The sequence below is a fragment of the Rhinolophus ferrumequinum genome (genome assembly GCF_004115265.2).
Source record: "Rhinolophus ferrumequinum isolate MPI-CBG mRhiFer1 chromosome 15 unlocalized genomic scaffold, mRhiFer1_v1.p scaffold_54_arrow_ctg1_1, whole genome shotgun sequence".
Classification (NCBI taxonomy): domain Eukaryota; kingdom Metazoa; phylum Chordata; class Mammalia; order Chiroptera; family Rhinolophidae; genus Rhinolophus; species Rhinolophus ferrumequinum.
Window position 1 is genome coordinate 7,230,278 of NW_022680357.1, and position 26,851 is coordinate 7,257,128.

At 43.6% G+C, this 26,851-nt stretch overlaps 1 protein-coding gene across 14 annotated transcripts in view; it reads left to right on the forward strand.

Annotated features, from left to right (window-relative positions):
• The window catches only part of RBFOX1 (RNA binding fox-1 homolog 1), a 1,406,067-nt gene that overhangs the window by 379,631 nt on the left and 999,585 nt on the right, over nucleotides 1–26,851 (forward strand). The gene's annotated exons all lie outside the window — the stretch shown is intronic.

A 26,851-nucleotide genomic window follows, 5' to 3' on the forward strand; every position in this document is an offset into this window, starting at 1 on the left:
ATATTGTGTGTACTCAGGAGAGAGTTTCACAATGCACCTACAGAGATTTGGGGTGGTTTCTTAATCAGCAGTGTTTGCTTCGTGCTGGAAAAATACCGGGAGCAGGTTGGTGGTCAGGCAACTGGCTTGAAAGCTTTGTCTTCACCATCATGCAGGCTTTGGAAATGGTTTGATAGAAATGTTTGCCGCTGAGGTGACTGTAGAATGACATGCAGCCATCAGAAAGAATACGGAGAGATCCCTAGTTCACGTGACCCAGGTGTCCCCAGGTGTAATAGTTTGCAAATAGTGTCGCATCACATCTGGGGTACCCCCCAACCTTATACAGATCTCCCCAGATTGACTGGCACTCACTTGTATGTGTGGATTTAGTTCTACATAACTCTACTCACCTGTAGGTTCATGAATTGACCACCACAGGTCAGACGCAGACCGTTTGCTTCACAAGGACCTGTTTCATAAGCACATCTACCTCATCTCGCCAACACCTACCCCCACCCCCACCCTCTGTCTACCACTAATCTGTCCTCCAGTTCTAAAATTCTGCCATTTCAAACACGGCATATGAGTGGCATCACGCAGTATTTAGGTTTTTGGCATTGGCTTGTTATAATTCCCTGGCGCTTCACCTAATTATCACATACATCAATCATTTGTTTTCCTTTTTATCGCTCAGTAATATTCCATGGTAGGCGGTAGGTACCACGGTTTGCTTCACTATTCACCTGTTGAGAGAGATCTGGGCTGTTTTGGGCCATCACAAACAAAGCTGCTGTGAACATTTGCGTACAGATTTTTGCGTGAGCAGGCATTTCCCTTCTCTGGGATAAATGCCCAGAAGTGGGCTTTGGCGATTTTTGACTCAACGCACATACTAGAAAACATGAATATGCTTTGCCCATTGGAAGTCAATGCCAGTTGCACACAAACCAATAAAAGGAAAAATAGAAAATCTTGCCCACATCCTAATGTTTATTTCTACATAAACATAGTACTAACTATAGACGCCCAGCGTTTCCGTAGCATCCAGCATATGCCAGACTGTGTTCCAAGCCTGTTGTGTATGCTGACTCATTTGTCCTCCCGACAGCCTTCTGATGTACACACTCTCGTTAGCCTCAGCAACAGATGCAGACTCAGGCACAAAGTGCTTATGTAACTTGCCGAGGTGACCCCATTGGTGGCAGTCTGGCTTGAGAACCCTTCATTTTGACCACTATTCAGTGATCCGAACCTCATTCACCGATCTCTCGGTCACACCCTCTTCCTTGGCTGAGGTGGCAGCACTCACGTGGTTGGGTAAACATCCGTCAATGTGATCTGAAAAGAAATACTAAACGGCATTGTGTGCCTAGAATAGTCAGTTCCCTAACCCATTGCTCTGTCATTAAGCTCACTTGATTTGACCATCTCAGCCAGATGGAGGCTTCTTCTGGCTTTTAGATCTCCGAGAAGTGGATTTCACAACCCTCCCTTGGTTACGCACTGCAATATTTCACAGCTCTTGATAGCAGTCTGTTCTGCCGCTCGGCATGGCCCAAATCTGTCTCGTGGCAAGCTGAGCCCCTCGTCATTTGTCTGCCTTCAGTGAAGATGCAGAATTGATGGTGACCACTTCTACTCCCAACACAATTTAAAGGTACCTGTTTTCTAACAGAATCCTCCATGGCTGCTTTATATTAATCATGGAGTGCCTCATTCCTCCAAAGGCATTTCCTATTTCCACCGGGCTTATAAAGTATTTAATATTTTCATATGCTCCAGTGTAAAGCCATCTGTTGCAGTGACAGGACAAAATGTTGACGACAAGAACAAGCGTATGTTTATGGAAAGATTCCATGAAATGTTAACAAGAAAGATATGTGCTGCTCTGCGGTACGTTGTACAGAATAGCCAGGGGGGTTCGGGAGGCATGGCCTCCAGTGTTGGTGTGACTAAATCCACATTTATAAACGACATGTGCTCTTTGAGTTCTGCCCTATAAATATCGACCAGATTGTCAACGTAAGTGTGGCAGAGACCAGGTTGACAGGCAATAGTGGTATTATCTAAGTTTTGGAACTTGATTTCATCTGTTCTCTGTTCCCGTGCTTCATGGGACATTTCATCGTTCTTGAAAACAAGTGAATTGGGAGACTGCTGTGTGTTAGGCATGCGTGTTCTGTAAGAGCTGGTGTGTGTTTCTAAGCAGCTAGAACTGCTTCTCGGTGCCTGACTTTTCGTAGCCATGCTGTAGTCTTGCTCATACAGAAACAATCAGAGGGGACTCCGTTTTGGCTGCCCGCGTGAACGTGCCAGCCGAGTCACAGTTCCCTAAAGCTGTCGCTGTATCACATCGGCCCTTGCTGAACTGAGCTCAGAAGACAGCAAAGCCCTCTCAGCCTGATGGTTTTAGGGGAAAACATCACAGCTAAAATGCATGGGGTGCAGTGTCTGAGAAGCACAGTGGGGGGCGCTGGACGTTGATTGGCTTATTTACCCTTCCCCAGCATCTTCTGTGACAGAGGCGGCCCTTGTCTTCATTTTACAGACGAGGGAGCTGTTTGGGTCCATAATTTACACAGCTCGTCCTAAGTAGACACTGGGTCTGAGCACAGGCAGAGTACGTCTGGAAAACAGCATGTGTGACGACTGTTTTATCACTGATGCTAGAAAACCAGAAGCTTATCCAGTGCGTGCCAGGCCAGGTCTTCTTGGGGCGACATTAGCTGGGACAGGTGGGTGAAAAGTGGGCAGACTGTTGAAAGGTGGCAGCGAGCCTGGAGTCCTTTACAAACTGACATTACAAGCTCTTTAGTTCTCAGTTACTTTTTCAGCTCTGTAAATAAAGGGATCAGAGATTTCTCGAACCCCGGAAGGAGGCTTGCCGAAAGAAGTGGATGGGAAGACCTAAGAGCAGCAATTTGGTGTGCTACAACGGAGTCAGGGCATGTGGCCCGATCCCCAGGGACCTCCGTTATCCCAATTTTGGAACTGTTTATCACCACGAGGATGATACGGGCCTTACACCAATCACCTTGCTTTCAGTCTTATTCATAAATGGATTAACCACACATGGAAGAACCGAGGTCTCAACTGCAGTCATGTCAAGAGATGACAGCTTCCAGCTAGCTACTCTTGAGGTCGATAACATTCATGAAATAGTAGCATTTAGGGAGATTTATAAGCAGAAATATATATTTTCAGGAAGAGTAAGACATCAACAGATCAAGTTAGTAGAGGACAATTAGGATATATGAGGGAAGAAAAAGAAAGACCAGTTTGCTTCTAAATACCACTCATTTATTTCAGTCAGCCGCCTCAGAAGGATGTGAGGATTTGTCTATAATCAGGCCGTTTTAGACCCATCGGTTTTGCCTGCAGGTGTTCATCTCACCAGTTAGATTGTAATGATAGGTTATGAAGTCAGAGAACAGGTGAATGATATGTAATTAATTCATTCCTAGCATAATGCCTGGCCCATATTAGGACATCAATAAACGTTTTCCAGGAAGGTATACTAATAATGGATTATGCCAAAATATTTATTATGTGTTAAATCCTGGTAAAGCGATGTAATAATTGCATTCGTAATAATTAGATAATATTTTCAGAGTGCTATGGAGGAAAGACTGTTTATTCCTACCTGCTCGGCCCCTCTCAAAAGCCAAGATATGTGGGTAATTACTTTCTGAATTACGGCCAGAATAACATGCGCAGTAAAAGCAGTGGCACAGTTTATATCTGATCTCCCAACTAAAATATTGACACAACCCTTTGTAGGGTACATAGCAAGCAGAGATGTTCTAGCACCTCCTCCCCCAGCACACCCCATTGGAAGAAAGCGACTTATGGTTAATGCAACAGTGAAAATACATTATTACCATTCTCTGATTGTGTGACAGGTTCGTAATTAACTTATGTCACCAGTTGGCCTCCCACCACTGTGTTTATTCAGCTCCATGGAGCACTTTTCAGGGAAAAAGGAAAGATCAGTAAGGCATGCTTTGTTTACTGTGGAGGCTTGATGCTGGTGGAATGCATCTTTTCCTATTGACTAGGAAATAAGTTGGTTGTTAGGACATGATTTTCCATTCTTCAAAATGATACGGTGATGCAGGGAAATTGAAAGCTACCCTGGAATTAGAAAAGCAAAAGGAAATTGCCCTTTGTGCACTAATTGAGCCATTGTGCCTGGTTTCTTTGGGGTGCTTTTGACTGGATAGGCAAAGCAAAGAGCCATGTGTAGAAAAAGGTATGAACAATTTTAATTAAAAGAAAAAAAAAGGTGTTTTTTGCCCCCTCCATTGTAGGTTAAGTGCCTCTCACACAGACTAGCGACAATAGTATTAGATTTGTAATAAGTACAAGTAAAGCTTTTCATGTTGATTGGATTGGGTGTATTTTTCATCAGCATCTCCCATGTGAGCCATGATTCCAAGACAGAGTCTTGTAATCTTCTGCAGTGGGAATGATTCAGCCTAAAAATCAATAGGGCATGAGGTATTTCAAGTTCTCATTATTGTAATGTGTCAACGTCACTTCAGTGGCCCCAGAGTCCTATGCTGGCTGCTTTTGGCCCTGATTTATTGTGCAGTCTCGCAGGGCAAACTATAATTTCACTTGGAATCCGAAAGTCTCCATTTATGGTTTGTGTCCCAGTCTCTAGTCATTAGGACATTCACAGGGAATCGATCCCCTCTCGTTGCTAACAACTGAATGAAGTTGTCACCTGCTTAGATTACAAAGGAGGCGGGTAAAAAAATGCCACAAGCGTGAGTACATTGGACGAGCTCTGCTTGGATAAGGGCTTTCTCTGACGACCATCTGCTGCCACTTGGAGGGGTTTCAGCCTTTCTCGGGATGTCTATTATGGAACACCCCCTCCCTTGAAGCAGCACAGTGTTTCATTCCTTCTTTTGTGAAATACTTGTGGATAATATAATTCCCAGTGGTTGAAAAAAGGGAAGAGGGCCTTTCTTGAAAGTCTGCATTCTGGCACGTTTTCTAGAACCTGTTGAGTCATGCCAACTCTTCTTAAAGATCTAATCGTCACGCTGAGACTGTAAAGACAGGGTCTTCCATCCATTTCTTAATTGGCAAAATACCTAGGAACTTAATGAAACGTCCAGTAAGATGACCATCTGCTTTCACCATGCCACTGCTCAGTGTGTACACATTCTCCTCTGTTGCACACAGGCAGAGAGAGCGAGAGAGCGAGAGAGAGAGAGAGAGATCCTTTCCCTAGAGGTTATGCAATGAATGTTATTGTTATATGCTATTGTCAAGTCAACAGTAGCAACAACAGCAAGTCCAAATTGTGTATCGGAATCCCAGTACTTAGCAATGGGTGAGAATGTCTGCACCGGTCAGCCTCATCCGAAATATAATTTAGCGCCTACCATGTGGGTTCCATGTGCTTATGGATTCAGCACTGTTCCTTCTTTCTAAGAGACTAACCACAGAAAAGCCCAAGGTGAGAAGCTGTGCCAGTGCAGTGGGCGTAAGTGCAGAGACTGCAGGAGCATAGAGAGGAGGCACTGAACACGAGACGAGTGGGTCTCGGAAGATTTCAAGACTGGCATCAACATCTGATCATATCTTGACCACATGTAAAGATGTTGCCACCTCCTCCCCTCCGAAGATTATGAAACCACCTTTGATAGGTGTGCAGCAGATAAGTCACCATGTTGTACAGTTGTTTTGGTCTGGAAACATCGTGCTCTTTTATCTCAGCCCTTGGGAAATGGTTTTATTCACCCAGGGGCCTCCTGTGCCTTGTTCAGTTTGGTGTGGGTGGAGCTGCTTCCACCGTGCCCCTGTCTTTTCTCTCTTCCCTCCCTGGTAGGGTCCCCTCTGATCTGAGCCACTCAGGCATGGTGGGTGCAGTCCTAAAACCAAGTGGCCTTTTGGTCTTATTCTCTAGCCTTTAGTCTGACCCTGGACCCTCCATCCAGCTTGACAAAGTTTACAGGCCATTCGGATGTGGGTCTGTGCATCTTGCTAGTTAAGAGTTCTTATAGACAAGAACCCCGTTTGTCAGTCTGTGGTCTTTATTCTAAGACATACATTCACTTTACAGGCACTTATTGGTACTGTACTGGGCCAGGTGCCCCCTTTCACAGGCTTTTCTAATCTTCTGAAATGAGTGATTCTTCCTTGAGCCTCTTTGTTGACGCTGGGAATAAACACCTCTTGATTTTCACACCCTTCCTAGGACTTGCCTTCTGTTCTGGGTTCACTCATTCACTGATTCGCTGAATAGTTGACAGAGATCCTGGTAGGTGCAGAAGAAGGAGTGGTGAAGAAGACAGGCAAGTTCTTGCACTCGTCAAGTTCACATTCTCGCAAAGGCAAGCTGGCTCCTTGACTTTGGGGGTCTGACGGAGGGCTCATAGGGATGAAACTGGTTCTCTAGTTTCCTGGGTTAATGGGTTAGGCTATTCTTTCCTTAACAGAATATTACCTGATTTGAGCTTTAAAGTGACCTCAACTGTCCTTCAAGCATTGACCTGAGGCAGTGGGAGGCTATAGAAAGATCTTGTGGTTCCGTTAGATGTTGTTAGTCCATAGGAAGCTGAGCAGATCCACCTAGAGGGACCCATATCAGCTGTAATAGTTGTGGCTCCAGGGGAACTTGCCATCAAAATCCCTGTTCCACCTGCTATGCCTCCTTCAGGGTTTATCTTAGCCCTGTGAAGTTCTAGGAGAAGCCTAAGAAGAGGCTCCCGAGGCAGTGGTACAATGAGAAGGCCTTGGCTTCATTTCTAAAGACCTTGAACAAGTTATTTAATTTCTCTAAGTCTCAATTTTTCTCATCTGTAAAATGGGATGGCAGTAGAACCCATCTTAGAGGACTATTTTGAGGGCTGCATGAGATTGTGCATCTAAGAACTTAGCATAGTACCTGACACATAGGAGATGCTGACTACACATTAATTATTATGAGTGAGGGTGAGAAGGGGAGAGAGAAAGTGTACTGACGGTGGATGAACTGTGCTGGCAAGCCCATGTGAGTGGCCATTTCCATTTTACCTATCTTACTTTCTTGAAATGTTTTGCCACTATTGCCTGACTCCCAAACAGAGCTCACCTTCTCTAGGATGAGGACTGTTCCTGAAGGGCCACCTGTGTCAGCTTCCTCTTGGGCACGGACCTGAGGCTCTTCTTTCTTGGTATTTTGTTCAGTCCTTGCTGGTTCTAGATAGTATCCAGATACTACCTGGGGTTCTGTCTATTTTATTACAATCTCATGTTGCAACTTGTACACATTAATATTAAGCGGTCACTTAAAGGATGAGATGTAGGCCTAAATGTGATACTATGGAAAGATGATAAATATCAGCTTACCTCACATGTTAATGTAGACGAATGGAACAGGAGAAAGCTATAGAACAGTGTGTTATAGGATCATGTTTGTGTATGAAGATGGATGCATAGGGATGCCTGGATATGTTCTAAAAGGAGAGACAAGGAGCAGATAATAGTTATTGTTCAGAGAGGCTTCAGGTTAGGAGAAGACTGATAATTCATGGAATGCTGTTTGGTACTCATTGACTTCTTGTCCATGCGCATCCATTACTTTTCCAGTAAGACAAGTATTAAAAATGAATATAAGCACAGCCCCGAAATCTCTATAGTTATTTATGGATAGTCTTCATCTCTTTGCTACTTCTCTAGACTAAATTTGATAAAAGAGATTATAGAATCCCAGGGATTCATAATATTTATATCCTTATAACAGTTAGCTTTTGTTGTATAACAAACAATTCCAACATCTCATGGCTTAAAACAAAAATCGTGTATTAGCATACCCTTATAACAGTTAGCTTTTGCTGTGTAACAAACAATTTCAAGATCTCATGGCTTAAAACAAAAATCATGCATTAGGTCATATTTCTCTGTGGTAGCAGCATGAACTAGGCTAAGCTGGGCATTTTATTTTGTTTGTTTTTCTTTTTTTCCTGCTGCTTTCACCTGGGCTTACTCCTGCCACTGGGTTGTCTAGAATCGTTTTACTCACATGGCTGGTGATTTTCTAAGGTGCTTTAATTTTCCTCTGTGTGACCTCCTCCATGAGCTAACTCGGGCTTAGTGAGCAGGCTAGCAAGGGTCTCAGAGTTTCAAGTGCAGTGAGAGTATAATCCCTAACTCACGACAATTTTCCAGCCTCTTTTTGCATTATATTTGCTAATATCTAGCTGGCCAAAGCAAGTCATACAGCTAATCTCAGCGTCAAGGCATAGACTGACAGCAATGAAAGAAACCGCAAACTCACCTTGGAAAGGGGTGCAAACAGGGATGGGATATGTTTGCAACCCACCCCAGCCCTCTTGGACGCAAGCCATACACTGAAGGGAATGATACCCTGGGAGAGGGGCTTTGCTTAAGTTAACTCTTCCTCCTAAAATTGCCCTTGACTGCTGAGTCCAAGACTGCAGTCTCTCCTTTCATAAGAGCAGACTTCTCTTTGCTTGTACATACACATCCTCCTTATCTTTCAAGGTTTAAGCAATGCTGCTAATAGAGCTTTTCTTCAGAGGTAAGGTAGTCATATGCCTCTGGTGACAAAAAGCGTCCCCAAGATAAAGGCCCACATGTCCCCAGGGAGTTCTGCACACCTGTGTGACAGAGCCGGCACCGCTGTGTTGTGACAGGCCTGTCTGATTCCCAGCTCCCCTCCCAGACCGCCTGCTGGGAAACTGATTTGCTTTGGATCAAGAATGCTGGAGCGTCAGCTTCAACTTCACATTCCCCTGTCCTTAAACATCAGCTAGTTTGTTTCAGAGATCATTCGGGAAACGAATACGTTTGCTTTTTTGAGTCTGCGGCCCACCAGTGTATGCTCCCATTGGCTCCTGGATGCACAGATTATGGGAGCATTAAGGGAGTCAGAACTGCTGCGTGGTACCTTTTTAATGAAGGAGAAACTAAAAGGCACTCAATAAAGTGCAGAGGGCTCAAAGTAACAGACAGGTGGAACTCACCCTGAGATCTGCCTATGTACCTTCCAGAGGCACTGAGTTTCATTAGGCATCTCAGACTAGTAGGTAGATGGGTAACTGTGAGAACTCACACAGATAAACTCTCCCCACTGCCATCTTGGTTTTCTGAAACCCATGTATGAGCTATGATCCAAAGCTATGGTGAATGTGTAAGTTAAATGTGTGTGTGTGTGTGTGTGTTTGTGTGTATGTGTGTATGTGTGTGTATGTATATATATATATATATATATATACATACACACACATATATAAAACAGTAAAAGACACATTGCCTCTAATCTTCCTTGCTTCAAACGCACTTATCCCATTCTTCTTGCCACTTTCTGAAGCAGTTCTGGAAGTCCTCTTTCGTGTGTGTCTTTAGTTGCACTGTCATGGCTGCCATGACGTCCTGAATGGATTCAAAAACATTTACCCTTCCATGGTTATTTTGACTTTGGGGAAGAGCCAGAAGTCGCACGGTGCAGATCCGGTGAATAAGGTGGATGAGGACACACTGGACTGTTTTTATTTGATAGAAACTGCCGTACCAGAAACGATGCATGACACAGAGCCTTTCTCTTGTGATCACAAAATACAATGAATACTGCTGCCGAATGCCACCCATACGGGAAGTGGAGCGTCGAACCTTAGTAACAGTGTGTGACAAGTTTCAACTTATTCGTTGCAGGCAGTCGGGTGTGAGGTATGGTTGAGACAAGGTGTGTTTTAAAGTGTGCTGCAAATCATCCTCCATCATGATAACGTCACTTCTGGCAGGGCAATTTCTGTCAAATAAAAACATGAAAGTTTACCCTCATCTCCCCTATTTCCCAATCTGGCACCACATGATTCTGGCTCTTCCCCGAAGTCAAAATGACCATGAAAGGTAAATGTGTTGAATCAATTCGGGACATAGAGGCAGCTACAACAGCCCAACTAGACACTCACGAAAGAGGACTTCCAGAACTGCTTCAGAAAGTGGCAGGAATCATGGGATGTGTGTGTGAAGTGAGGGGGCGTGTTTTGAGCGGAAGTAATAGCAACGTGTCTGTAACTGTAATGAATACTTTTTATTTAAACATTTACTGTATTTTTCATCATGCCTCCTATGTGCACTTAATCATATACTTGCAAACCTTATTCTACAAAAGTAGAATACAGTGTGACAAATTGGCACGTCTATTTAAAAACAAAGTCCACTCAAATTGGTTTTCTCTTTGCCAGACTTGCAGATTCTGCCCCGACTTATGCAGTTTCTTGCTCAGTGGATGGATGTCAAGTATCCCTCTAAGTTGTCAATCACTTATATATAGTTGTCACTTTTTGCTGTGTCACAGTCAATAGCAGAAATGTAAGGTTCATAGACACCTAGTCTCACTCTGACATTTCATAACTCAATTGAGTTCTGTTTATAAAAAGAATCTAAAAATACCCAAATTAATATTTAGTAAAAGTGGCTTTCTGAAGGTTCTTTTATTTAACAAACAGGAAAATATTTGGAAATAAAATGCTGTCATTACATCCAGGAAAAATGTGAAGTTTTAAAATCCCAGATAAAATTGGAATGGAAAAGCTTATTCGCTATCCCCCAGTACAGTTTCTAGACATATGCTCACTCTGCCCTGCTCTGTGCCTGGCACCGTGAGGCAGAGATTGCGGTGTGGTTGGCATATGTTTGGAAAAAGGTGCAAGAGGAAGAGACATGATGCAAAATAAATATGGCAGTGGTTCAGTCCTCAAGAATTCTACCCATTTAAATCAACAGAAAGAATAGGCTTTCATGAAACACTCAAAGGAAAGTGCAGTACTGTGTGGTAGCGACTAAAAATTCAGCAATACATGTAGTTTAGTGAACGTGTAGCTTAGAGAAAATCACAGACACAGAGTAATATAAGAGAATGTCTGGGAGATGATGCTTCTGGTAACTCATTTATTTCATATATGTCAAGGTCCTACTAAGTGTTGGGGTACTACGTTGGTGCTGGTGTTAAATGATGGGCAAAAACTGACAGGGGACCCATTAGCTAGAGCATATAGTGAGTGGGCTTGGGAGAGGAGGGTAGGTGGGGGGGAATCAAATACTCTCTCACACACACACACACACACACACACACACCCCTGTAATTATCCTGAGATAAGTGTCCCAAAGAAAAGGTACATGACTCTAGGAAAGCTCTTAGCAAAGGAAACCCACTTAAAAAATAGGTCAAAACATGCTGTCCTGGAAATTGCTTGTTGAGCTGACAGTGGAAGGGATGATGAAGTGTTAACGATGACATGGGGAGGTGGTGGCACTGGTGTTGCTTCTTCCAGACAGCAGGACGTAGGGGTGGGCCATGCATGCAGGTCCCTTGAGGTGGAAGAGATAAGGGAGGGCCACCTGGGAGAGGACAGAAATGGAGGGAGGTAGTGGTATGAAAGCAGCTGGCAGAGACGGGCAGGAAGCTAGAAGGAAGTCAGGTCTCCAGATCTCAATAGCTTGCAGGGAAGGCATGGCAAGTATGACACTGGGGGATGGCAGTATGGGCATGGATAGGGCAGAGGTAGAGGGAACTCAGGGAGAGGGTTCCGTTGTTGGAAGGAGTTGGAAAGAAGGCTGAGGAATGGAGCCAGATTTCATCTTTGTTAACAAAGATGGGTCAGGGCCCAGTGGAGACAGTTTATAATTTTGTGACACCTCTGGGCGTATAACACAGTCTAGCCTTGCCTCTCATGTTGCCTTGCCAGTCTAAAGAATCATAAGTGACAATTAGGATAAGGGCAATACTAATGAGAGTGGCTAATCTTTATTGAAGGATTACTGTATGCCAGGCCCTGAGCTCCTTGTTTCCCTACGTCTCATGCTTGCGTTCTTCCCTTCTGTCAGCCACCCCATTCAGCCATCGATATGCCATTCGGACCCCACTTCTCAGGTACATCCTCTGAACACTTCTCAGTGTTTCCATGCCAGACCTTAGTCCAGGCCACCCTTGTTGCCCACCTTTATTACTGCAACAGCTTCCCTCCTGGATTCCCGGGGTCTGTTTGCTGCTCCCCTCTAATCCATTATCCACATAATAGGCCCAAGTTGTACAAAAGGCAAATCTATTACCCACCCGTGTCTCATAGCAGCACTATGCATAGGAGCCGAGAGGTAGGTGCAACCCAAGTGCCCACCCCTGGATAGTGATAAACAAAATGTGGCATGCACGTGTAATACAATGGAATATTAGCCTAAAAGGAAGGAAATCCTGTCCCATGCTCGTTAGAACATAGATGAACCTTGAGGACAGTATGCCAAGGGAAATAAGCCAGGCACAAAAAGACAAAAACTGTGTGAATGCGTTTCTAGGAGTAATCAAGAATAGTCAAATTCATACAAATAGAAAGTAGAATGGTGGTTACTGGAGGCTGGGGGAAGAGGAAATGGAAGTTTTATTTATGGAGTCTTAGTTTTTGCAAGATGAAAAAGTGCTGGAGATCTGTTTCATAACCAATGTAAATATACACGATAGTACTGTACTACATTCTCAAAAATGGTGAACGTGCCCATGTTGTTGTTTTTCACCATAACAAGAAAAATCTTTATAAACACCTGTAAGTCAATTCAGTAGTTACCTATTTAAAATCCTCAATGGTGTCCCATTATGGTTAGAAAAACAATGCAGTCTGTAAAGTCCCATGCCATCTGATCTCTGCCTGTTTCAGCGTCCTCATTTCCTTGTAGTTTGTTTCTTTTACACTCTGCTCAAGCCTCTCTCTCTCTCTTATTCATCTTCAAACACACCAAGATCATTGTAAACCTTTGCATTTGCAGTTCCTTCATATCCCAGCGCTCTCCTCCTAGATTCATAGAATGAATTCTTTGTCTACATTTAAATAAAACATTTATCATTTATAATAATAATAACAATAAGAAGAAAGATGCTTATTATTGTTATTATTACTATTATATTTTCGTATACCTCAGGTCGCAGACCTGGTTTCTCATTAGTCAATGAATGTAGAGTTTCTATTTTACAAGATTTTGTTTTAATGTTATCCTCAAGGTCACTCTTCACAATGGCACCATCCTTTTGGATGAGATTTTGGAGTCTACCACTGACCTTGAGAAAGGACTGATTTTATGTCAAAGAAGGGACAAAGATTGGGTTTGTTTTGAAGTTTTCTAAGACCTTTCTATTGAGAGGATCTTCCAGAAAAATTACGAGGTCTGGTAAAGGCTTCCTTCAGGGCTGGCCCACAGACTGAAAGTTTGGGAGAAGCCAGATTGGAGGAAATGTAAAATAACGTATAACCACAAATGAGGGAGAAATGTGGTGACTGGTGGGCTACTTACTCAAAGGCAGGTGTGAAGACAGCCGCCCTCAGACAACTGGCCACATATGATTCAACATGCCTGTCCCTGTGCGTGGCTGTAGCTTTCCGACGGATGCTCAGAGTTATGGAAAGCTTCTGACTCGACCTTCCTATTTCCTGAGCTCTTTGGCAAGAGTCAATAGAGAAAGAATAGAGATACATGTCTTCTCTCTCGTTACAAAGATTTATTTTTATTGGCCCCTTTGGCTCTCGTGGCTGGCATCGAACAACCCTAACAGAACCATTGATTTGATTTTTATATTGGCCCCCTTTGGCTCTCGTGGCTGGCATCGAACAACCCTAACAGAACCATTATTGTTTTTCTGCAAGTGTTTCTGAAAGCCGGCTTTGCAGTAACCTCAAGTTGAAATGTTTTTGAGATTTGAACTGCTTTTGTTCATGGCAGGTCACCTGTGATGCCATAGAAGCCGACTCCCTGTATCCTCGTGCAGGTCAGCTCTTTTTCTTGACAACACACAGAGTCTCTGACCTGGCTAAGCCCCTGACTAAGAAACGTGCCTTTGGTCACAGAAGGGACTGGGAAGGGACAGCATGCACAAATGACAACACATGACAATCATTCATTTGTTCACGGATTCTCTAAGAAATTGGAGTCTTTTGGATTCCGTGTGATGGAGCTATCAGCAGGATTAAAGCCTGTGTCCTCCTCTGGAGACTCAGTACCAAATTAATTTTAATGGTCTTAATCCCTCCCACAAACACAGGTGGATACTCTGTTGGGCCATAAAGTTTAAAGGTTGGAGAAACTCCAAATCTGGGCCCAGAGACATCTCTGCTTCATTGTCCCAGCTGATTGAAAAAAGAGAAACAATTCATGGCCAGTACCTGGCAGGTCTGCTGAAAGTTTCTGTCATTTGTTAAATAGCACAGCACCCTTGAAAAGCTTTGCATGTGCAAAACAAAGAAAAGAAACGAAAAGAAGCAAACAAACACAAATCAAGGCAGTTTCCCTTTAATGCTCACTGGTGGCGGACTGATAACAATTCTAGGCATAAAAATTCGGAAAGTGATCAGAGCCCTGGCGTTGGGCTTCTTTTTGCTTCCACTGTCACATCGAGTGCTGTGACAAGTTGCAAAGTAATGAATATGGGGGGGGGGTATATTTTTAAAAGCACCATTTTAGGTTCAAGGCAGCTGGATTATTGATGGAGAGTGGATCGGAATGGCTTTTCCATCCCAGAGCAGACAGTGGAGAAGTCCCAGAGGGCTTGCTGGTATAAGTCAATTGACGAGAAAGCCCCTGCTGATCCACGAAGAGAAAGATGATGGGAGGAGAGAAGAGGGTGATGTTTGGAGGTGTCGGTGCCAGGCCACACAGGGGTTCCCAAGAAGGAGATGGCAATAAACCAGAGTACCCGACGCCGCTGTGGCTCAGTGCATGCAAGTTTCGTCAAGTTTGCCCTGCACGTTCTGAAGTGGCTCTCATGTGGCTGAAATCCGAGCCTCTTGGGAGACGCAGGACGTCACATGCAAAACGAAGACCTGGGCGTTTTCCTGCTGTCTCCGTAGGTACTGAACAGAGACGGGACAGGGAGGGTTTTAAAACATGCACCCTTGGAATCAAAATTAGTTTTCAGCCTGCTGAGGCAAGGAGCCTATGGAGTCTACCAACAGGCCCTGCTAAGAATAATTATTGTCAAATCGAGTCCATTGTGAATTGTCCTCAAGGAGAATTGCCCTGGTTAGAAAGAGCTTCAAGAGAGAGATTTTAATAGTTACTAATTCCCTGGTGAAGAAAGAAACTTTTTGCTTTTATTAAAGGTGGTGGTGGTGGTGATTTGCGGGTGGAATGCATTAGTGATCGGAACTACAAGATATTGTGACAGTGACAGATTTTGTTGTTGTTGTCCAGGGGAGATGATTCAAATTCCACCAATGGCCTTTTCTTTTACAGAAGTGTTTGGACTTGAAGGTAGAGATTTCTTCTATTGAAAATGTCTTGATTCTGCAAGAAACTAGAGAGTCTGCTGAGCTATTTATAGCAGAATCTGTGTTGTGAATTTCAGGGATTATGTCACCATTTCACAATGATCAGATCTTCTCCATAGATTTTTCATGAGTAGGATAAGGGAATAAGAGTGGTCACTTAAGCATTTCCTCAACAAAACATACATTGTAATTAAAAAATAAAAAAGAAACTTCACAATTCAAAGTTCAACCTCAGTAGGGTAGAGAATACATTGCAACCAGGCTCCGGGCGTGGTTTTCTTTACAGATAAGCCATCGAGTAGAAAGGTAAGCATGGGACATTTTCAGAGTCCACCCAAAGCGCAGTGGTACGAGACCTTTGGCCCAAGGATAGATGTTTTGTAGATGAGATGAGAGGCTCTGTTTTAGCCTTATGAATATGCATGACTGATGGTGAAAGATGGGTGCCAGCTGTTTCCAGAGCTATCCTGAGAAGATGGGGTATTTTGTGAGACCTCTCTTGTCCAATGCCCATGAGCTACGAGGACGCTCATTGTGTTTTGCTCACCTTGACCTTAATATGCGAGAATCTGGCTAAGGAAAATGTTAACTCTGAGTTGGCCTTGCATCTTGTCAGAACTTCCATCTTTGGACATTCACGCGTCAGCTTCTGGGTTTGATCTCGGCATAGAGGGGAGGAGCAGAGGGATTTTGTGATGAGTCCCTTCCCATCATCCATGTCCCCTTCCCACTCTGAGAATTCATGTGTCACTAGAGCACGGTGCTGAGAAATCTGTGTCACAGTTCCAGCTGCACAATCCATTCTTAGCTGGGAAATCTTGGGTACAATGCCAACTTCTCTAAGTCTCCGGTACCTTATCTATAAACCAATGAGAGCAACAGGTTTTAATTCTGGAGAGGGAAGGAGTAGGTAAGATTAAATAAGTTAGTGAATGTAGGACATCGAGAACCTCAGCAAGTGGAAGCCATTGTTAGGACCGGCTGCTGGCAGGGGTCCTCCCAGCCCCACCCCTGTTGGGTGCCAGCTTCATGCTCAGATAGCAATCCTGATGGCTTTGTATCAACATACCACACTTTTCAGAGGAAAAGAGCACACCTTTGTCTGATCGCTCTGGGTAAAAGTTTCGAGACCATGACCACCATTTTCATTTCCTTGGACAAAGGAGAACCAATCAGTGAGGGCAAGAGGATGAAATGTTCTCATTGGCTTAGTCTAGGTCACATGATCCAACACCAGCACTCAAGGGGGAGTCAGGCTCAAAGAGATCCCACAATGGAAAACGGGCTACTGAGAAAGAGGGAAATAAGGAAAATAGAGATGGAGGATACCCAGTATACACACCTGGTGTGCTTTGCAAATTGCCAAACACATTCATCCTGGAAACATAGTTCTGTCTGCGGAGCCAGAGAGTTTTCTTCTTACATGGAATTGACACCTCCAGGCACAGAAGCCTGTTGCTTTTTAAGGCATAGTCATCCCCTACAGTGAAGCCCACTAACATTAGCTGAACCAGAAATAATAACCCAGTGCCATCATGTTCCTGCCTGTGCTCTTTCTGATTTTGAGCCACTTAGCGAAAGCCACCCCCTCCATCCTCTGAGGATGTTGTTTGCATGAAAAGATGCTTAGGGTGCCACTCGTGACGTGCACATTGGCAGTCTCTTTCCAGCCCCACCCCCTTACCATATTCATCTGAGTTGACTTCCCGAGGGCCCCTGGAGTTCAGTGTGGAGTTTTAGTAGCTTCCCCTCACTCAGAAGCTGGAAGGACAACCAGTCACCTTTCCTTCACTGGCTCGTATTCATCCCACACTCCTTCAAGCAGCAGGCTTAGTCCCCTACTGAGATCATATTTAGCTCAACTAAATAATTTTCCATTTAAAACCGTCCATCTATTTCACAGTCTTTTATTTTGTATCCCAGTGATGTTGACAAATGTGCTTTAGCAGCGGGAAGTGTAGACACACGTGTGCAGGTGTGTTCTCAGGGTGGCCCTCACTGTCCCTTTGTGTCTAGTCCCTCTCTAATCGGACACCACAACTGTCTCTCCTTGTACTGGTGCTCAGGGCTCTCCCCTCCTCCGCAGTCCTGCAGTTCCTAACCAGAATAATAACTATGATTATGATTGTGATAAGGAGGGAGAGGAAGAGGAGGAAAAGGAGAAGGAGGAGGAGAAGAAGAAGAAAAATAACAACCAAGAAGCAGTAATAGTAGTAACAGGAGAACACATTTGGCGTAGGCATCAATAATTTGTGAAGAACGAAATGAGGGAGGGAGGGAAGGAGAAGGGGAGAGGAAGGAAGGAAGGAAGAAAAGAAGGAAGGAAAAAGTGAGCGCATTTTAATGGTTTGCTATGTGATAAGCACGATGGCCAAAACTTTACCTGCTGTTTCTTCTGTCACCCTCACCAGGACTATAGGAGACCGATCATTTCATTATCCTCATTTCATAGACAAGGACGCAGAGGCACAGAGGGCTTAGTTTTCTTGCCTCTTTCTCTCCTGACCAATCTGTGTGCTCCCAGCTGTGGGGTATCTTCCTGGCTACAGTATTGATGCTATTCTTCTCCTCAAACCACCTTCAGAAGTTCCCGCATGAGTATACCATCAAAACCAAACATATGAGGCTGAGATTTAGAGTCCTCCCAGGCTTTCTTGCCTCAGTTAGAATCTAAGATTTAGATTAATACATTATTGACCTCCTTCCACTCATATCCAAATGGCCATCTACACTGTTCCCAAATCGCCCCTTGCAACTAGTCACGTACAAGTATGAACCTTTGCTTAGAAAAGATCGTTTTCTCCCAACAGAGCCTTCTTACTGATCAAACGCTGTCCATTGTTCCCCATGCCTACAGAATTAGACCAAATTATCTCTTTAATCTGCCTGCCTTCTCTAATTCCATTTCTGAATACCCTCCCCTGTTTCCATTTCCCCCTACTCCATGTCTCCACTATACTGAACTAGTGTTAGTCTTCAGTATACTTGAATCTACTGTTTTCTTCATCTGGAGTGCCTTCTCCATTCACCTGAAGGCCCCCAGCCATCTTAATCTCTACCTGGGCAAATTCTTCTCTGTCCTTTAATACCTAGCTCAACTGTCAGCTTTGCAAAATGTTCCTTGATTCTCCCAGGTAGAATGAGTCTATAAAATCAGTATTCTTTTCATACCTCTATAGAAATACCTCTATAGAAATTTCTGAGTTCTGGATCTAAACTTCCTGGCTTCATATTTCACTCCTGTATAGTACTAAATGTGTGACTAAAATTCTACAATAACCTGTTTAAGCATCATTTTCTTCATCTATAAAACAGACATAATTATCAGAGTCACCTCATACAGTTGTGAGGTTAAGAATGGTGACTCTAAAACATTTAACAGTGCTCCACAAAAGGCACCTGCAGCTGTGTTGTTACTATGATTATTTTTATATGTACATGTTTAAAAGTGTCTAGAGTTTCACAGTGAGAGCTACTCAAGTATAAGGCTTATTCATTTTTATAACGCTAGCACTTTGCACAGTGACTAGTTCATAAATAAACTCTAACACTTTCATGGAATTGAAAACGACACTTTTTCACTGAAAAAGGCACTGGAAGGTGATCTGTTTATTGTAAGGATTTTGATAACTCACTACCAGTCATTTGGGAGTAAAATGAAAAAAATCTTACTTTCTCCACTCTTATCTCCTGCATTTAGATAGCTTAGATTTTTTAAAAAATGCATATATGAACCAATAATTCTTCCTGTAGTTAGTGGAGAAGTTTGCAGCAGCAGAAAACTGTCTAGCCATGGAGGATTGGCAAACAATGGATTCTCATAGGGGTGCTATATTTGGGGAAAAGCCCGACTTCTTGTTCCCCCACAAAGCATAGTCTGGGGTCAGAGGTAGAGTACCAGGCTGGATCTGAAGCTGTGAGCATACTCTGCTGATGTTACAGTCACCAACATTATAAATTTCCCTTTTTGCCTCTTTATCCAAATAGAGAAACGGAAATATAGCAGGAGTGTGTCCAAACCCGTGTAATGGGATGACTGAGTCTTTGTGGACCAGTTGTTGCAAAGCATCTTCCCAGCACAAGCTGGTTCCTAATTTAAGTCCTTGACTAGTTTTTGACAAGCCACTTTAAGGAAGGGCGTGATGATATATGGTTTTCCCCAGCTTCACCGCGTGCATTTTGACATCGCCTACAATTCTGCATATTCAGTTTGCTCTGATCCAGAAATAACTGTTCTCCCTTCACCTTTCACATTCAAGGTTGTGTCCTGATCCCAATACATCTGTGTTTAGGGCAAAACTAGAGGGTCGTCAATTAATCTTATGCATGACAGTTAATTACTCCTGGAAGCCTCCTTTTCTCCTTCCCAGCTGGACAGAGATGTGGAGAGTTTCTCCTGTCTGCTACCAGCATCTCCCATCTCCCAACTGCCTTCTTTTTGGCAGCATTTACTATGCCACCTCCACCGCTGTTGTGGGAGGGGATTTGAGCATTTATATTCAAGGAGAATATGAAATGCTTTGTGTTTCAGAGAGTACTTTGCTTAAGCGTTTAATATCTGTGACCTTTATGATCCCCCAGACAGGGCTCTGTTGCTAAAATAAAATGGCCACTTTCTTCTTCCTCATCCTTGATTACAAAGCCTGCCCTTGCCCATAGTGGACTCGATGTTAAAATTATCCTCTCCATCTTCTCCCACATCCCTTGATGCCCAGGATTTTTTTTTTTTTTCAAGTAGTAGAATTTTTGGGTTTCTTCATTAGTTCCTGCTTTATTTTCTAGTTCTTAAAAGTACGTGACCGTGAATTATATGAGAAATACATTTCCTGTAGGGTCTTAGGACCTAATATTGACCATGATGGCGATGATAATGGTGATGATGACCATTTTGCATTTAGGAGAGATGAGCCCCACTGGGTGGAAACGATGTTCTTGATGCCTCATTGACTGGTAAGTTCATATCTGTGTTTGTTGAACCAGTTCAAGTTGTAGATTTTCTTGGTCTCTTTTCTTCCGTTGAATGTTGCCATTCCTGCAGGGGATGGAAATATGGGTTTGTCTGTTAGGCTGTCTGAGTAAATGAGATTGATAGCCTGCCATATGGTTGGGACTTGGTAAATGTCTTGATTAAAGTGAGGGTTGTCTGGTCCAAACGCCACACACAGTTTTAAAAGGAAATGGCGGTTAAGTAAGGTCTTTATCTGACTTAGGGAGGACAAATGCAGGATAATATATCTGGGGGGAAACGGAGGCTGACAGATTCACTGTTCAATCTCAGGGCTTCCAGAGGGTGTTAAGTTGGGAGTCACTGGGAAAGAAAAAGGAGAACTAGTCTTGGACCAGGAAATTACCTGTTATTGAAATGAACTGATGTGCATTTTATTGATGGGGACACTGAGGCTCAGTGATTTTATGCAGTTGTCCTAGGGTGGCAGAGACCTGGACAAAATTCAAAATCACGTTCCATCTTCCACGTTGCTGCTTCTCAAAAATGTCAAAACATCCTGGGTGGTAGGGGGGTGGAATTCAGCCCACTCCCATTGCATCCAGCTCCTGGGTCTTCTTGCCGTTGCCCTCATCTTACCTCAAGGGTCTCCCAGAGCTTCTGCTATTTGGAGGGTGTGTGGTGTGTGTGTGTGTGTGTGTGTGTGTGTGTGATTTGTATTTATACAGTTGGCGGAATTAATAAGAGCACCCCATTCTTCCCTGAAGCCAGCAGAAGCAGGGATGGCATTTCTGCTACCCACATATTTATTTTGCCCCCTGCTTACCGCCTCCCTAAATGGTAGGATGGGTAGGAGAGGAGGAAGGGCAACTCTTTTTTTCAGTGGGCTCCGAGGGAACAGGGAAGGAGAAGATCGGCACTTATTCTAACGGCTTTCTCCTCGGGGAGAAGCGGCCGCCACACCGTCTGAAGGTGTAAAGTGGAAAACGGATTTGCCAAACCAGACGAATGTCACCGCAGTCAAGATGGGAGGGAGCCATCTGTTGCAATTTATTTCTAAAATGGGATTGAATGCCCGCCCTACCTGGCACAATGGGTTGAATTAAGATCGAACGGCGGTATATGTGGGAGTTCTAGTGCACTGCAAAGGGTCAAATGAGACTAGACTGGTTGGTACAATTGCATCCCATGGCCCTTATATTTATACCCAACTTTCTTTGAGCAAGGAAATTCTGTGCACTGGGGTGCATGCAGCCCAGCCTTCCATACCAATGTTTCTGCCTATGAAAACCCCCCAAATATTCCTTTCTGATGACAATTCTCTAACAGCCACCAGTTGCCCACCACACATTCTTTGCCTGGCGCTATATAGCAGCTCTGTGTACATTCTCATTGAATCTCTGCAGGGTCTGTATTAGCATTTTGAAAAAGTCTAAGGCATAGAAGGATTAAAGGATTTGCTCAAACTCAGGCACAACCTATCTCTACTCCCGCTGTAGATCTGAACCTGTTCTTTGAACCGCCCCTGATGCAAAGATTGGCCATGGGCCTCGGTTAGTAGGAATGAGAGTTAGCTACCGCTATTGCTTCCTTGGGGTGAGAGGGACAGAAATGAAAATTGGGACCCCATGTGTATGGTTTCTGCTTTCATTTACTCAGGTTTCTGTGACCAGAGACCAGGCATGTTCAGTGATTTGCTTCATTTGCAGGATTTCAGGCTTCTTTATGGCTCCCGTTGCAACTTGGAGTGTGTAAACAACTTTTCTGTTCTAAATTCAAAGCTTCCCACGCTGCGGGGAGCGAGCCCTTCAAGTGATGACGTCTGAGGATTGTAAAGTGATGCTCGTCCGGAGGGTTTGAATATGATCATATTGCAGCGTGTACCCTGCAGATTTGGGGAACTTTATTTTTATTTTTGATGAACTACTGCGATCCCTTGTGGGGCACTCACGTTTGTCCACCAGCCTCGGAGGTTGGAATGAGACTGTGTGTTAAGAAATAGCCTTGTAGGCTATCAAGTTCTAATTTTAAACGATCTGCTCCATTCTCTCAGGACTTCATTTGGCAAGTCTGTGTATACACTGGTAAAGGTTCTAAAACGAAATTACTCAACTGAAACCATGGGATCAGTAGACTATTTGATTACAAGCAAGAAAACGTTGGCTCTGGGTGACTTCAGTGGAAAAAAGCGTTTGGGACCCCTGTGGATTGAAGGGAAGAGCCAGGTTAAAAGGGCGGGAACCAGAGACGTTCAGGGGCGGAAGGGAGGGGGGCAGCAGAGGCTTCTGGGTTCTATCTCAGAGGGAAGCACAAACTCCATCCATTTTCAGCCTGAGTGGCCAGTTGGGTCCAGTGCCCGCCCCGTGTTTTGGGAATACCAAGGCATCTGATGAGCAGTCCCACCCAACTGGATCCACAGGGGTGGAGAGAATTCCCCAAAAGAAAATTGGGATGCTGTTAGGAACAGAAAGTAGGCAGACATTGCTCAGGGGAGGAAAAATCCCCCCAAAATCACTGGATACCTAGTGTTGGTAAGAGTGTAGGGAAAAAGGCATCCCAGAGCCACTGAAGAAGTGTAAATTGGCATACATTTTTAGAAGGATAATTTGTCAATTTGTATCAAAGTCTTTTTTTACAGTGTTTAGCTCCTTTCATCTAGCAATTCCACATCCAGAAATCCAGACTTATTTTAAGGCCACAATCAGGCAGGTGGGAAACAGGTCTACTAGATGGTCAATATGATATTTTTCTATAGTTTGTGAATAAATGGGGACAGAAAAAAATATGTAACAATGGATTGTTGCTGAAATTATAGCAAATAGAAATTGTGACACGGAAGCTTCAGGGCTGTGTGGGTGTCACTCATCGGTCAAAGAAAGGGTACATTTTTAAAGAATGGGTTGTTAATTTCTAAAACCTAGGACATCTCTTTGAGACATTCCACTGTTAATTGCTTTTCTCTTCCTCATTTAATTTTAATTAAGCTTTTCTTTGTTTCCTTCCTTCCTTTCTTCCCTTCCTTTCTTCCCTTTCTTTCCTCCCTTACTTCCTCCCTCCCTTCCTTTCTTCCTTCTTCCTTTCCCTTCCTTCCTTCCTTCTTTCCTTCGTTCTTGCCTTCCTTCCTTCCTTCCTTCCTTCCTTCCTTCCTTCCTTCCTTCCTTCCTTCCTTCCTTCCCTCCCTCCCTCTTTCCTTCTTTCCTTCCTTCCTTCCTTCCTTCCTCCTTCCTTCCTTCCTTCCTTCCTTCCTTCCTTCCTTCCTTCCTTCCATATTTCCTTTCTTTCTTCTTTACCCAAAACACCAGTAATAATGCATATTAAGGCCATATGGTATTTCAAAGAGGAACTTGGAGGCCAACCTGGGAACTTTCTGGCTGATTATAGCCTTGGTTATAGCCCCCAACTCCCCAACAAAATTCCTCCAAATCCCTGAGACTTGAATTTAGATATGCTACCTTAAAGATCAGTCATCTTTATCTCCTAAAAAATTCTGTTTCTGAAACTAAATACTGAGGGATCCCCACGTTGTCTGCAAATGGAGGGCTTAGGGTTGGAAGTATGAAATGAAATACTTATTTCTAGCCCATTTTTACTCTGTGTTCGGGTCTTGAATTAGAGCTGCTGGGCAGAGAATGGGCCTTTTGCAGGGCTCTTGGACATCCAAGCCCAGGAATTAAAAGTTCATTTCTCACATTCTCACCAAGGTTATCGACTAGTGTAAACAAAGCCAAATATTTGTTTTCTCATAAAAGTGTAAGGCGATTCAGCAGAGTAACATGTCCTTGCATCTGGAAAAACTGGCATCTGTTTTCTCTGAATTAATTTCCAAAGACTATGCAGCCATGTTCATGGTGCTCTGGGGACCGGCAGGGTGTGTGTCTGAAAAATGAGGACGGAGGTTTTATATCTTGCCCAAGCCAATAAACCTCTGCCCTGCCCGCCCGAAGAGATCATAAAGCAAAATGTTATCCCTGCAGAAGTGACGGGGGGAGTGACATCATTCCTGAGATGATATTTGTTACAATATTGATGGTTTGCCACCTTCTAGTCTTGGATTAATTTTGACACAAGCTGGCCATTCACAGGGAGATGCATAATTCCATCGGATTTGGAGGATGTTTATGAAAACATCAACTTCAGTCCATGAGACAAGGCAGTTAAAAGACTACAAAACATGCCTCAGCTTGGCATAAGGAGAATGGTCCTGGACGCAGCTGTTGCTGTTAACTTAGCTGATGGGAAGATTGTAACGTTAAACGTTACCTATTCAGGAACTATAACTTGCACTGGGATTAAGTAAGTTAAGATTAATAACCAGGTTACTGTCTAACTAAGGTGAGATAACCAGACTGCCTCTTAAGTACCTAAGCAAAAGTGAACCATAAGAAGGGATAGTTTGAAGAAGGAGATCACGTTATCTCTTCCTCTGTTTAACACCTTTTTTTAAAAAAAATAAAGTTTATTGGGGTGACAATGGTTAGTAAAGTTACATAGATTCCAGGTGTACAATTCTGTAATACATCATCTATATCTCACATTGTGTGTTCACCACCCAGAGTCAGTTCTCCTTCCATCACCATATTTGATCCCCCTTACCCTCATCTCCCACCCCCACCCCTCTTACCCTCTGGTAACCACTAAACTATTGTCTGGGTCTATGAGTTCTTGTTTCTCATTTGTTTCTCTTGTTCTTTTTTGTTGTTTTGGTTTATATCCCGCATATCAGTGAGATCATGTGGTTCTCTGCTTTTTCTGTCTGACTTATTTCGCTTAGCATTATGATCTTGAGATTCTACTGGCTAACACCTTTTTATGCCTTCCTTCTGTCCTTAGAGTGTCATCCAAACCCTAGCCTTAACCTGCAGACTCTGTGGAATCCAGCCCTTCCTCTACTCATCATGCTCTATCCATTTCTAGTCATTGTCTTCCCTTCTCGGCCTTGAAGTCCCCTGAGCTCATTCCAGGCCCCAGGGACTTTGCTTTCACCTGAACTTTGTCTGGGGGGTCGCACTCTTGGTTCTTGAAAGTGCTGGCTCCTTCTCATCCTTCTATTGTCAAAGCAGCTCCCCTTGTCCATCCTAACGAAGGAAGCTCCTCCCTAGGAGTCACTTTCCCTCATTCGTATGTACTGCTCTTTAAAATCATCTTATTTGTTTGTTTAATGATTCATTATCTGTTTCTGCCAACCAGAACAGAAGCGCCATGAAATGATTGTCCTTACTGATTTCTGTCTTACTCATCTCTCTCTCCCCAGCACGTAGAAGAGTATCTGTTAAAGACTAGACACTTCAAAAATATCTGATGAAGGGAGAAAGGGAAGGAGGGAGGGAGGGAGAGAGAGGAGAGGAGAGGCCAGGAGAGGAGAGCAGACGAAGGAAGGAAGGGTCACTGGAAATAGAAGCTATATTCTAACCTGAAAATCAGGTAAAGATGACTCAAAGACCTCTGGCTTTGAAGTTGGAACACGTGGGATTAAATACTTGGAGGTGCCATTTTCATCAGTAAAGTAACCAAATGCACATGCCCTGGGAGTGCAGCCGACCGAGCAGGTGAAGTGTGGCGTGCTGTGTTTCCCGAAACGGAGGTCGGTGACCCTCAGCTCTCTACGTCCACTCCTTATTGTAGAGCCACCCGAAGCTCTTCCTTCTGTCTCTCTCTTCAGTTCTATTCTTCTTAGAGAAAAAATATATGAAATGTTTGCTAGCAAATGTAGACCAGAGCTTTCTCTACGAGTATTCACCACGGTAACTCAGATATTCCTACAAAGGATTGCTCAGAACTGAAGCTTCTGGCAGAAAGTTTGAATGCAAAATCTAATTTCACACTGATCAATGAATTAATTCCCATGTTAAAAAAAAAAAAAAAAAGGAAGGGGTTCTTCACCCACCATGTGTCTGCCATCATGAAGTAATTTGTATTGGGTTTCCTATGGTGTCATTACAAAGGGGACATGTGAGGCCATGGCTCTTCTGTGGGGTGACAGGCATAACACCAGGCGTATCCACTCATGTTGTGAAAGGTTGAAATTTGTCTGAGCTGAATCACCAGCAAGAGATTCTAGCGGTCTAGGCACCAGTCACACCGCATTATTTTAGAATGTGGTCCCTGGGCTGCAGTGATGCTTGTGTGCTAGATGCTTTACGTGTAGTATCGTATTTAACACTTAAATCAAGTACTCTTTGGGGTAGGTATGACTACTGTCCTTGTTGCATATAAAAGACAGAATCTCAGATTAAATGAAGTGCCCAAGGTCACCTGCCTGTCCATTGCCAGAAGTCGAGAAAGCCAAATTCGGAAATACCAACTAAAGTCTGTGCTTTTCAACATGGTTTTACACTGGCTTGCAAAGGAGTTTGGCTGATTTTTCTATGAGTCTTTTTTGGTACTGGTGGCCTTTCTTTTACAATTGATGTATTTAGTATTAAATCTGTTAAAACAGTTTAAAAATTCAAAAATTATAAGTGGTATATAGGGACAAAGAACACTTTCCACCCATGGCCTCAGGCTTCTCGTTTTCCATCCCTGGCACAGCCAGTGTTTATTCATTTATTTTGTACCTTCCAGAGCTAGTGCGGGTGTACACTAAGAATATATGTGTATACGCTGTCCTTTGTCCCCACAAAGTGATAATGCACGCGTTACACGCTATGTAGTA